The 13,127-nt window shown below is 32.1% G+C and overlaps 1 pseudogene; it reads left to right on the top strand.

The window, feature by feature from the left end:
• The first annotated feature begins 3,877 nt into the window (after positions 1-3,877).
• LOC129302837 (uncharacterized) lies at positions 3,878-7,053 on the top strand (annotated as a pseudogene).
• The last annotated feature ends 6,074 nt before the right edge of the window (positions 7,054-13,127 follow it).

Genomic DNA, 13,127 nt, shown 5'->3' with positions numbered 1-13,127 from the left:
AATTTAACTTTTAATGCTATCAATTTTTTTCATGATTTTAACAAGTATTTTTCTAATTAAAAATGCAATTTCAAGTTCTTTTGATAAATAGATATAGAATGCAATTCAATTAAAACAAAACATTATTAGATCAAAAACTTTATATATCTATAGTAACATATTAAATTTTATAAGGTTTTTCTTTAAATATTTTTAATATATTATATTTGTAAAAAAAAATTATAAATTATGAATCAATATCCTTTTTAATTTTATATTCAAAAAAAAAATAAAATTATTTTTTTATTTTTAATTTATCAAATAACTTTTAAAAAAATTTATCAAACATATTATTAAAATTAACTTTTAAGAATCAATTAAATAAAAAATAATTTTCTTAATTAAACCCAAACATACACTAAGCTTTCCTAGTTATTTTGATTTGACTTAACTAGATTATGGGTTATGCTTTGCCTAAGTTTAAAACAAAAAAAGCATTATTAATGGTTCAAAAACAGTGTAATATATCTGAAAAATAGTAGATCGGTACGTATGGTGAGTATTTTAGTCATAGAGAGATCTCTGTTCTGTGATGTATTTTTATCATTCATACCTTGAAAGCATTTGGAATAAATCAAAAGTTTAAGCCTTTCAGAGGCCACAGATATGACATTACAAGGAGCTATGTTGCGTGTTGGAGCAGTGTTTCTACGTTAAAAAAAAAAATAAAAGATTTTTCTTAGTTGCCTTCTTGCTGTCAAATAAGGTGGGTGCACAAGTTGATCACAAGCATATTCCCCACAAAATTAAGAGAGAATCACATATAAGGCCCACTAAAAAATATCTATATTATAAATTCAATAGATTCTGATGTTTTTCCACCGTTCAAAGACTTCAAGCGCAATTATTTTTAAAAATAAAATATTTGAACCTAAAACATTGGGACCTGTAGAAAAATATCAAAATCTATGGGACGTATGGTGCGAATATATTCTTTCAGTGGGCCTCATGTGCGATTGTTCCCAAAATCAATTATTTTTTTTTTCAAGGGAAAAATTAGAGAACGCTAAAATATTTTACAAATATCTTTGTAAGAGATTTTTCCGTCAAGTGCCGTCTAAACCTTGACAATTCTAATATAAAATATTCAAGGCTCGTGATGTTTTAGAGGCTGATTCAGGATAGCAAGAGGAAGATAACAGCTTGAGCTTTAATTTAATGACCTGAAAATTTGGAAAATTACATTAGCCAACATCTTGGCTTTACATTTATATTTCTTCCTTCATTTGCTCTTTTTGTTTATTGCTGGCAGTGGCAAAACTGTTACCTTTTTATTCCTACCGACATCTCGCCCGAGAAACATCATCTTTCATGGATAACACGTCAACAGACATGGGAAGCCCGTGCTTTGCAACATCCCCCCCCCCCTTTTTTCTTTTAACAACTTTATTTTAAATCAATCAAAACAATTTAAAAATTAAATGAAAATTATATTTTGCGAGAAAATGACTAAAATACTTTTCAATTAATTTTAAAAAAATTCTTTAAAGGTGACCAAAAATATTCAATACTCCTTCATTCAAAAATATAAAGTAAATATACAATTTGAATCCTAAAAAAATAAAGTTAATATACAATTTAAATTATAAACTATAAGTTTAGGAGTAATTTAAATTTTAAACTTTTAAAAGGTACATTTTAAATTGTAAATAATTAAAGCTGAGACAATTTCACCCATCATTAAATTTAAACAAACATTTTCAGTTTTTAAAAAAGGATATAATATGTGATTTTTATTAAATTTCACTTTTCTTCTTTCTCCTACTATCATTTGAGGAAAATATACATTAGGCTTCATTTTTTAAAAAATTAAAGGATGTTTGTTTAAATTTAATGGTGAGGTAAAATTACTCTAACTTCAATTGTTTAGAGTTTAGAATATAGTACCTTTAAAAATTTAAGGTTCAAATCATCCCTAGACCCATAGTTTGGAGTTCAAATTGCAAACTAACAAAATATGCTCCTTTTGTTCAAAAATATAAGACATTTTTTGAGAACTTAAATGTTAAAAAATGTAAGACATTTTTAGTCTTTTGAGGTGTAATCATTACCTTTTTTAAAAAATATCTTATTAATAATTAAAGCCGTCAATTAAGGTCGAACCCGTAGGGCCGGCCCTCTTAGGCCCGAAAAATTGAGGGCCAGGCTTCTATTTTATCTTTAAAAAAGTAAATCGGGCCTAAAAGGGTGGCCCTTTTAGACCCTTTTATTGTTTTTTTAAAAATTATAATATAAAAAAATAAAAGATTAATACATAACTCAAAGAATGAACATATTAAATGCATTCTCCATCTCTCATTTATTTATTAAAATTTAGCTAATAATATTAGCTAAGTTTAATTTTTATTGATATTCACTTTGATATTGCTATTTGATATTAGATCTAAATGTTTTAGTTTTCTTTATTGTTGTGGTGTAAATTGATTTAAATTTATTTTCTTGAACTTAATTTTATGAATAATAACTTTTTTATGATTATAAATATATTTTTTATAATTTTTAATTGAAAAAAATTTTAAAAAAATAGGGTCGAGGCCCTAAGGGCTAGAGTCGGGCCTTATAAAATGAAACCCTAATATGTAATAGGACTTATTAGGCCAGCCCGTTTAGGCCCTGGCCCTTCAAGGGCCAACCCTTTAGGGCCGGGCTGGCCCTAATTGACAGCTCTATAATAATGACTTTATATTTATTGTAGTTGTTTAATAGGAGTAAATATGAAAAGATAGATTAGTAAAAAGTAGATAACTACTTTATTGAGGGGTGATATTTAATTAAAAATGTCTTATATTTTTAAATAAAGTGAGTATATATATATATAGCGAACAAATTATTGTCACTTTTCAATTACATATTGAAAAAACTTACACACACACACACACACACAAGCTTGTTAACAATACAAGTAATTTAACAATTAATATTATTAAATAATAAGTTAAGTTATAGTTTTACAAGCTCATTTCAAATTGTTACAAATAATATGAATATACAAATTACATTCAATAACAAGTTCCTTTATTGAATTGATAATAACATTAAAATAATAATAAATTAAGTTATAATTTTAATAAATACATTTCATATCAAAATCATAACTTAATTTATTATTTTAGTCGTATTACTTGTTAATTCAATAAAGAAATTTTTATAGTACACATTTTTCATTTTTAATATTATTTTGTAACAACTAGAAGTAGGCTTGTTAAAATCATAATTTAACCTTTTATTGTTTAATATTATTTGTTAATTCAATAAAGGAACTTGTTACAGTATATATTTCAGATATTTAAAATTATTTTATAACCATATCAAGCTGATTTGTTGAAATTACAACTTAATTTAATTTAATAATATTACTCATCAAATTACTTGTATTGTTAACAAGTTAATTTACTTTTTATATATAAGTTTTTGTATTATATAATTAAAAGGCATCAATAGCTAATAGTTAGTGGTTATATATATTATATATATATATATATTATATTTGATGAACTAAAGAACTATAAAATTGATGGTGGTATGGCTGCTGGCGCTTGGCGATGATGGGTGCTTTTGTTTTTTAAACAAAAATAATTAAAAGATATTTTGATTATTTTATTATAAAAATATAATTTACGATTTTGACTAAAAGTATTAATTAAATTTTCTGCAAACTTTAAAAATATTTTTTACAAAATTAATAATTTATTATTAATTTTATTTTTAAGGAATTAATCTATATAAACAAAATTATAAATATTTAATTAAAGTAATAATTATCAAAAATTTAATTTAAAATTAAATGAAATTATAAGGTCATGTAAATATATATATATTTTTTATAAACTTTACAGGAATGAAAGCAGACGTCTTTTTCAAGGAACGTGACATGATGATAGAGTTTAGTGGAAGAAAGCTCCGCGCATGTCCTCCAAACGTATTAAAAGTCGAAACAACGATTGCTGTGTGTGCTGCTGCGCGGATAGTCCAGAGAGAGATTAACGCCAAAACAAGCAAAAGTTACTGAATTGTTGCAGATTACAGGATGCATAATAGCAAGCAGTTTACGAGGCGAGCAGTTGTGTTACTGATTTGCATCTTGTGTTTGGTTCTGGAGGTGAAGGTTTGTTGCCGATTACATCCCGCCGGCGAGATTGGATGGCTTCGTTTACCGGAATCAAGCATCTCCCCGACTCCATTTTAATCGAAGCGTTTTACGACCCGGTGTGTAGTGATAGCAGGGACTCATGGCCACCGCTCAAAAAGCTCTCACTCACTACGGCTCTCGCGTTTCTCTCGTCGTTCATCTTCTCCCTCTACCGTTAGTCACCACTTCTCTCTTCTGTTTTTGAGTCTTTTATCATGCTCTAATTCTGTATGAACAGTGAGAACATTGAGTTAGTGGACTTCGAACACCCCTAGCTGACTTCAAAACTTACAGTCTCCCTGAAGCCTGAACGATTAAATTTATATTGATTATTCTTGAAGTCGCAACTTTTTTTCCCCCAGCGTTACGAGAATATTTGAGTATAGATGGTAGTGCTGTGAAGCAGCTGTGATAACTTAAAAAGGGGTAACCTTAGATTCCACAAAAATAAAATACAGTCTTCCTCCTTCACCATATATCTTTTTTTTCCTGACAGTAATACACACTGCAGGTGGAGAATTTGAGCAGGTAGCGGGGATCGGATAGAATCTTAAGATTAGTTTATATTGAGCTGCAATTGGAGGATCGGGCATGGTCCTTCTCCTGCTCTTTCTACTCGTTCTTTTGAACTTTTGGGGAAAGAAGCTTATGGGTTTTTGTCTCCTGATCATATCATTTAAGCAAAGTCTTAGTACGAGTCTTTTTATATTGATAATTGATTGATCAATTCTATTTATTGCGCAATATTTTTCAAACTTCTCTCGGTGAATGATATGCTAACTAATAAATCATCTGATGTGTACTTGAAATGCAATTAATGGCCAAGTAGTGGTGCTGAAGCCTTGTTGCTGCATTTATCTCCTGTAGTCGATTCACTTGCCATTCTGAATATAAGTGGTGAATCATTGCCCTTGGAATAATGTATCTTTTATTCTCATAATGCAGTTACCATGACAATGCATGGTAGCGGTGGATCGGATAGAATCTTAAGATTATTTTATATTGAGCGCAATTGGAGGATCGGGCATGGTCCTTCTCCTGCTCTTCTACTCGTTCTTTTGAACTTTTGGGGAAAGAAGCTTATGGGTTTTTGTCTCCTTGATCATATCATTTAAGCAAAGTCTTAGTACGAGTCTTTGTTATATTGATAATTGATTGATCAATTCTATTTTATTGCGCAATATTTTTCAAACTTCTCTCGGTGAATGATATGCTTACTAATAAATCATCTGATGTGTACTTGAAATGCAATTAATGGCCAAGTAAGTAGTGGTGCTGAAGCCTTGTTGCTGCATTTATCTCCTGTAGTCGATTCACTTGCCATTCTGAATATAAGTGGTGAATCATTTGCCCTTGGAATAATGTATCTTTTATTCTCATAATTGCAGTTACCATGACAATGCATTTGCTGCATCTCGTGCTTTACACATTGTAAATGCATTGAATAGATCTGCAACATTTTCCATGTTGGAGGGGTTCTTCGAGCACCAGGTCTGGTCTGCATAAGTACTTTGTGATTTTCTTTTCAGTAATGATTTATCATGTTCCACTTTGAAAACTCTGCCTCATGAACTTTGGTTTATTTCTTTCCTTTCATTTTGGGTTCTTCCATACCACAATAATAGAAAATGACATTCTCTGTTCTTATTCCCCGGTTTGTCTACATAGAATAAAATATGAGAAACTAACTTTTGTGTTTGATAATATACGTGCCCTCTTATCCTAAAACTTTTAGATACATGAGCATGTTAACCTTTCTATTCCAACCCCCACTGCCACAAAAAAAAAAAAAAAAGAATTCTTCCTAGATCTATTCCTATCTTATTTAGTTATTTTGCCAATCATATGGATATTGGGTTCTTCTTTTGTTTCTTGCTAAGCTATGAACGCGTTGGAAAGTTTCTATGCTAACCAGGAATACATGTCTAGGAACTAGCGTATGTTTTTGAGTGAAAAAAATTGCTGGCGTGGTTTTAATGATTTTCCTCCTCTTTTCAGCAGCAACTTTTTGTTAATATATAACGAATTGAAAAAAGAGCCACAGGAACCTGTTTTTTTTATTTGAAATAATTGCTCATGTTGATGTTAAATGATTTATATCCTCTCTAGTGTCCTTAAGATAAAGTGAATTTATTATATCTAGAGTAGAACTGAATTGTATACAACATTATTCCAGTTTCCTGCTGACAAGATTTGGTGCATACCATTTAACAGGAGAAATTTAATAGTGCCCAACGAAGAATTTCTTCAAGGGCTTCCATTGAGGATGAGATAGTGAAGTCTGTGACAAAAGTAATTGGGAGCTCCCATTATAATTCCATCAAGCAGGGCTTCAATGACAGGAAAACTGATCTCCAAACCAGGGTGTCCTTTAAGGTGAGATAAAATAAATTTATCTTTTAGGTTCCATTTAGAGAAATCAATTTTGTCTAGTATATTTGCATTTAATGTTTCTATATACAAAGTATATTTATTTTCTGTCTTGATTCTACGATTTCAAACTTGAAAAACCACATAGATGATCCAATACTAATTGACTGTAAATCTTTTGCTAACTAGCAATAAGTTTGCCGTGAATATGCAGTATGCTGCTTCAAGGGGGGTGTCTGGAACACCTTATTTCTATGTCAATGGATTCTTGTTGCCTGATGCTGGGTCTGCTCTTGACTACAAGGCTTGGAGGAAGGTCATTGACCCACTGATTGGTGCAAAGAGTGTAAAAAGTGAACAATCCCTCCATTTCTTCTTGTGAAGGTTGTAACAAAATCAGACGTGGTTCTGTTTCTCTGTGTATTGTTGGGTCAAAATGATTCTGGTAATGGATCACCTTTGTATGTGCTGCTGGGTTCCAGCAAAGCCAATAAATAAAAATAAACATTTGAATATGTCTTTTATATATATATATATATATATATGCTTGTGTGGGGAAACCAGAACTACATTTACATTACTCTAGCCAAATCGAAGCTTATAAAGTAGTTCCAAAACCAGAAGTATTCTATGGCCAGCTTCATGGGAGAGTGCAGGGAGTTTAACATCTGCAGGAACTCAGCATTTGATCCACACATTTCTCCACTGTCCATGGTTCTGATTGAAACTTGTAACCCGTGGCTAACAAACGAGTCTGCTTCTTCACGAAGACAAATCATGATCTCGCATATTCCCAAGGCCCTGAAGAGGAAGTAATCCACCCTAAGATATTTCTGATCTCTTCAAGAACATTTAGTTCTTGAAATCTCTTATGACTGATAATGTTCTTGATATTGACAAGGCTTAGATTGAACAAGACTGCACATCTGCAACTGAGATTGGTCAAGTGTCTTGGAAAACTTTTCCCCACTCAATGATGACTGTCCATTCTCGACTATTTTTCCCTTTTGATATGCTTATTTGCTTCAATGATGATAGTCCTGAGAGGCAAATACAGCCGGAAAGATAAAGGGATTCAAAGCCTTAATAGAAAACCCTGCTCTCATCTACGGGCAGCCTAAAATATGCTTGGGAAGAAGCTGAGGTAGATACCAAGTGGAAGCTGGGAAATGGCCAAGATATCCATTTTTGGGATGATAATTATGTTGGATATCTTGACCAGTCAAAGAACTTATCCTTCACATCCATACATGATGCTGATTTGGCCAAATCGGCATCAAATTTTGTTAAAGATATGCTTCCAGCTAATGTTCTACAAGATATCGCTGCTGCTGCTACTCCTGTTGATTCTTCTGCAGAGGGACGTTGCGCTTGGGCCTACACCAAAAATGGAATCTGCTCTATTGCCCCTGCTTATGATTTGGTTGTGGCTGACTATTGGAATGATGCTAATCCTAAAGGGGAACTAATTTGGAAATGACTAAGGCCTCAGAGAGTAAGAGTTCTTCTTCGGCTTAGTCTTAAAGATAAGTTGCTCACAAACAAAGAGAGCCGGGAGAGATATGTTGCAAGATGATACTTGTGCTCTATGCAAACAAAGAACTGAAGATCTATTGCATGCAAGCTAAGTAAGATTCGATATTGATGGCTTAGCCACTAATTATAGTGTTGTAGCATGTGGTGGCCTCACCCAGGGTGATAAAGGTACTTGGATAAAATGTAATGTCCTAAAAATTAATTCCTTGTCTAATTAAACTAATTGGAGGTTATTAAGCAAATTAAGTATGTATTACACATGTAAATGGCTAGAAAGCACTAATAGGCTTATTTAGGTTGTGGTTGCAACCTAAAGATTGGGTTCAGAATGAAGTTAGGCCACCTAGACTCAAAAAGAGAGAGAGAAAAATAGAAGGTATACATTTGTACCACTCACCATTGCGCGTGTAGTGTCCACTACAACTCATGGTTCACAAAAATGCCAAGGATATTATATGTGTCACATGTCGTTGTGCATGTGACATGCATTATGGAATATGGTCGAGATCTTGCAGAAATAAGGATGTGTATTTGTTGAAAAATAGAAAAAAGAGAAAGGAAGAAAATGAAGAGGAACTCGAGAGCTTTACTAGGACACGACTTAGACATTATTTAAGAGCAATTTGGGCCTAGCAAACATCAAGAGTAAGTTTCTTAAGCCCCCTTCTTCCTTCCTCTTCCATATTCTCAAGTTGTTGAAGTTAGGATTTGCTTGGGAAGTGATTTTAGGACCTTTAGGGGCTATGGGTTTGAACCCATTAACTTAAATAGAGTTAATAAGAGTTGTTTAGATTATTTAAAATTAGAATTTATGGTTTAATCATTTTTGGTAGTGAGGGAATAGGAATGGAAAATGGCATTTATGAGGATAGTTGGAAGTGCTAAAATAGAATTAATGATGAGTCAAGGATTTAGAGATATTAGTTGGAGCTATGGGGAGTTAATAAACCTAATGAATATGCTTAAATCCAAGAGGATGAGATTTTGAGTGTTTTAAGTGTTTGATTGGTGAGTTAAAATTGTGTTAATGGTGATATTAATGATTATGGATATGATTAATTGCAAATTATTTATTTTGGCACCATTCAAGCTTGATAAAGCTTTGGAAGTACTTGTATCAAAAGGTAAACCTTAGGTTTGAGGGGAAAATTTTGGCGTATACATTTATAGGTTAAACACTTATAAATGATTACAACTTATTTTGTATATGTGAGCATACTTTTAAACATGTGCAAAAATTAATTGTGGCTTGAAGTTAATTATTTAAATGATCTTGATGATAATAACTGTGATTGTGAAATGGTGAACATGATGATAATGGCATGTGGTATGTAACGATGTATGGAGACAAGTGTTCAATTATGATATGAGAGTATGAACAGGTGACATGATAATGTTGTGGTGTGGGTACATGATGATGATGTGAGAATTACATGTTATGAATATGATGGTTGACAATTTTGCATGCAAGAACATGATGGTTGAGACTTGAGTATGTGAAGTGTCAAGCATATATTACATTGCATGATCAAGTGAGGCAGGAGTTCGTCTAGGAAGAGGAGTAGAGATTCTAAATCCATGTGATATGGCTGTCATTCAGAGCTTGATGGCTTGCCTCTTTATATATATATATATTATCTCACTTATTTTATGAGAGACTCAAACTTAACTAGTTTTTACTTATTCAATGAAAAAGTTAGTTTAGGAGTATGATATCTCATAATATGAGATTTGAAAAAAACTGTTATCTATAAGTGAGTGTAGTGGCCTTGACGGGGCAACTTCTCACAATTGGAAGACTTGGGTAGTCTAAGCATATGGATGGACCTTGTTGAGTTAAATAGCTCACGATTTTAAGTTTGAGATATCAAGAGAGTACAAAGATAGGACTGGTCATGCATATCATTTCATGGCCACATGGTTGTTATTATTATAGCCTTGCATATCATTATTAAGGGCACATGATTGTTAATATTATGACCCTTACATAATATATTGTTAAAGTCAAGAATTATTAATATCGTGGTAGGATGATTTGAGTTATTGCAAACATGTGAAAATATGATACTTGTATATAAAGCCAATAATTTGGGTAGATCGAGCTTATTCGAATCGAACTTAAAGTACCCTATCCTCTTAAAAAAGCTCATATGGGTAAGTTTGGTTCTAACTTTTTTGATCAAGTTCAGGCTGGCCCATCAGCTTGGCCAAAATTGCCAACTCTATATACATATAGAGCTGAAAATTTTAGCGGTCGAGTTTATTTGAATTTGACTTAAAGTATCACACCTTCTTGAAAAATATATATAACCAAGTTTGGCCCTAACTTTTTTCAGGAGGATTCGGGTTAGCCCGTCGGGCTTGACTCGAATTACCAGCTCTAATTATATATGCCATTTGCATTACCAAGAGTAATTGAAATGCATTTGTATTAGCTAGATTAACTTTGATTACTAAGTGGTTGCACTCACCTTTCTTTTCTCAATATTTTTAGGAGTTAGATCGACTCAGGACAAAAGGAAATCAATGGAAGCCTATGAATTTGGTTTCCTAACTGTAGGCCTATATTTTTTTTATTATGTGTATTTAAAAATTAATATTGTCAACTAAGAGTATATATATTTTTTAATTTACTTGCACTAATTGTCAATGATGTTGAACAATTGTATTTTGGGCTCTAAGTTATAAGTGTTTTGTATGTATGCACTTGAAAATGATGAAAAAATTAGTGCAAGTAAAGAAATGTGTAAATGCATGACCATGATAAATTATGGGATCATTAATGTGAAATTGTCTCCTTTTTTTTTTAGATTAAGGGGGTTAAGAGTTAAAAATATAATGTATGAGTAATTTATATGTTGTGGTGTATTGCACAGGTCATAATGAGTCTATTGAGTATGGTTTAAGAGTGATTGTAAGCTTTTGGCACTTTGTAGTGAAATGAGACATCTTAGTTATGAATTAATTGTTAAAAGCAGTGAATTTGAAAACAGGTGTCCAACTTTTAATTGAGAAGTAATTTGAGAGTGAAATTAGTGCCATTAACTAAAGTTTTAGAAGAGCTTTTCATAAATATCTAGATCACTTCAATTGGATTTCGGACGAAGAAATTAGGCATGACAAAAGTTCACCCATGTTGCTGTCAAATTGATAGCGATAAGGTTGTTGTTTTATGTAATGTGCTATGACACATGGTGCTTGCATCGCTGCACATAGTATGGAGAGGAGATGTTGTAATACATGGGTGATATGATGCAATGCATCCTCTTGATTGTGAGCTGCAATGCCATTTTCAATTGCAATGCGAATGTTTTGAACATATATTAGTATCTCATGTTTCTGTACTTGTTTCTACTTTGACTTTGATTCATGAAAATTATAATTTAGTGGTTTTAAACTTATAAAACTTAAGATCTCATCTCTACCACTTTTAATATTTTTGAAAATTACAATGATTTTTTAATGAGGTAATCCGTTTGGGTTAATCCTATAATTACTAATAAGGTAATTTGTTTGGGTTAATCCTATTATTACCAATAAGGTTGCCCTTACTAAGTGTTGGCTTAGTAAGGGAAACCTTACATAAAAAAGTTTCTCCAAATATTTTGATTATTATCCCAGTATAGCTGCGAAACTCATGGGTACCCTTAAAGCTTAAAGATCTCAACATCTACTAGGATGACAAGTTTGTCCAAATGAATGTTTACTCTTACTCCCTAAGAGCTCGCACACTCATTTGGCACAAGTTTTCTAACAATCATTCACTTGCCTAAGTCTTAAAGAAAATTATAGAACTTGTCATGAGGGACTAGATGATCACTCTAGATCATATGTATAGAGAAGTAAACAATTGTGTTGACTAGTTGGTGTACCAAACTTCTAACATCAATTTAGATATTAAGATTTTTGATGTTTCATCACTTGGATGTGAAAACCTTCCTACATATATTTTTCCATGGCCCTCTGTTTTGAAGATCTATTACATATTTTGTGATTGTTCTCTCACTCAAAAGTGATATTGGCTGTTGATTTTTATTTATGAGTTAACTTATGACTTCTACAACCTCCCTTTGGAGCAATGGTTATCCTCCAATTTAAATCCTAGTTGTAAAAACCATCTTGTGATTATTCTTTTTAGTTTATTGTACTAGAAATTATAGAAAGCAACGAACAAGAGGCTTTTTGCTAATACATTCTTCACAAAGGGTTAAAGACTTGTGAAGGAAGTCTATTGAAGCTTTTTATGTTTTTTTCTTTCTTGTGCAGTTTTTGATCTATTTAAAGGCTGGTATTGTTTTGTAAACTAGTGGCTGCTTCTATACAATTTTTTTTAGGTTAACGTGCAAATTTACTCTCGAAGTATCATGTGAGAGGCATCAGGTATTCTAAACTAACAAAAAGGGCAATGTCACCTCATTTTAATAGACACCAACAGTTGATCTAACTCTATTTGTGTGAAATCCACTTCACCTTTTTCATTAAAACTATGCTTAGGTGTTATATTTTTCATTTGATAAAAGCTTGTGGCACTCTTTTTTCCCCTTTTAAAACAAAAATTAATAACATTAAAAAAATTATTTCCTCTAATCAAAACCTGCTAATCTAATCAAACCATCTTCTCTTTCTTTAAGTCTGGAACAATCTCCATTATCATCAAATCCTACATCCATCACACCCTTTACCATATCTCATACACAATGAAGATGGAAGGTCAAGTGAAGGATGAACAAAGACAAATCTCTAGCAACTTGGTGCTCATCGCTGCCATAACCCATAACCTTTACCCTACCCTTTCCCACCTTCTCATCTTCAACCCCCTACACCGAGATTTGAACGTTAGCCCCACACTCTTAATCCTTGTTGGTGGTGTGCCTTGGGTGCGACTCACGACTCAATCTATGTAGCCAATAGATTTGGTGTAGAAGATTTAAACCGGTTTGAAGGGTGGAATACTCTTCATCAACGTTTCTCAATCACTCAAGAAATGAGATTTAAATAAGAAATTAGTGAGGTTTGGGGAGAAAATGGGCTTGAAGGATAGGAGATTTAGTAG

This window comes from Prosopis cineraria, unplaced genomic scaffold, assembly GCF_029017545.1.
Source record: "Prosopis cineraria cultivar Desert tree isolate PC_DT_omini unplaced genomic scaffold, ASM2901754v1 PC2, whole genome shotgun sequence".
Classification (NCBI taxonomy): Eukaryota; Viridiplantae; Streptophyta; class Magnoliopsida; order Fabales; family Fabaceae; genus Prosopis; species Prosopis cineraria.
This window is presented reverse-complemented; position numbering and strand designations above follow the sequence as displayed.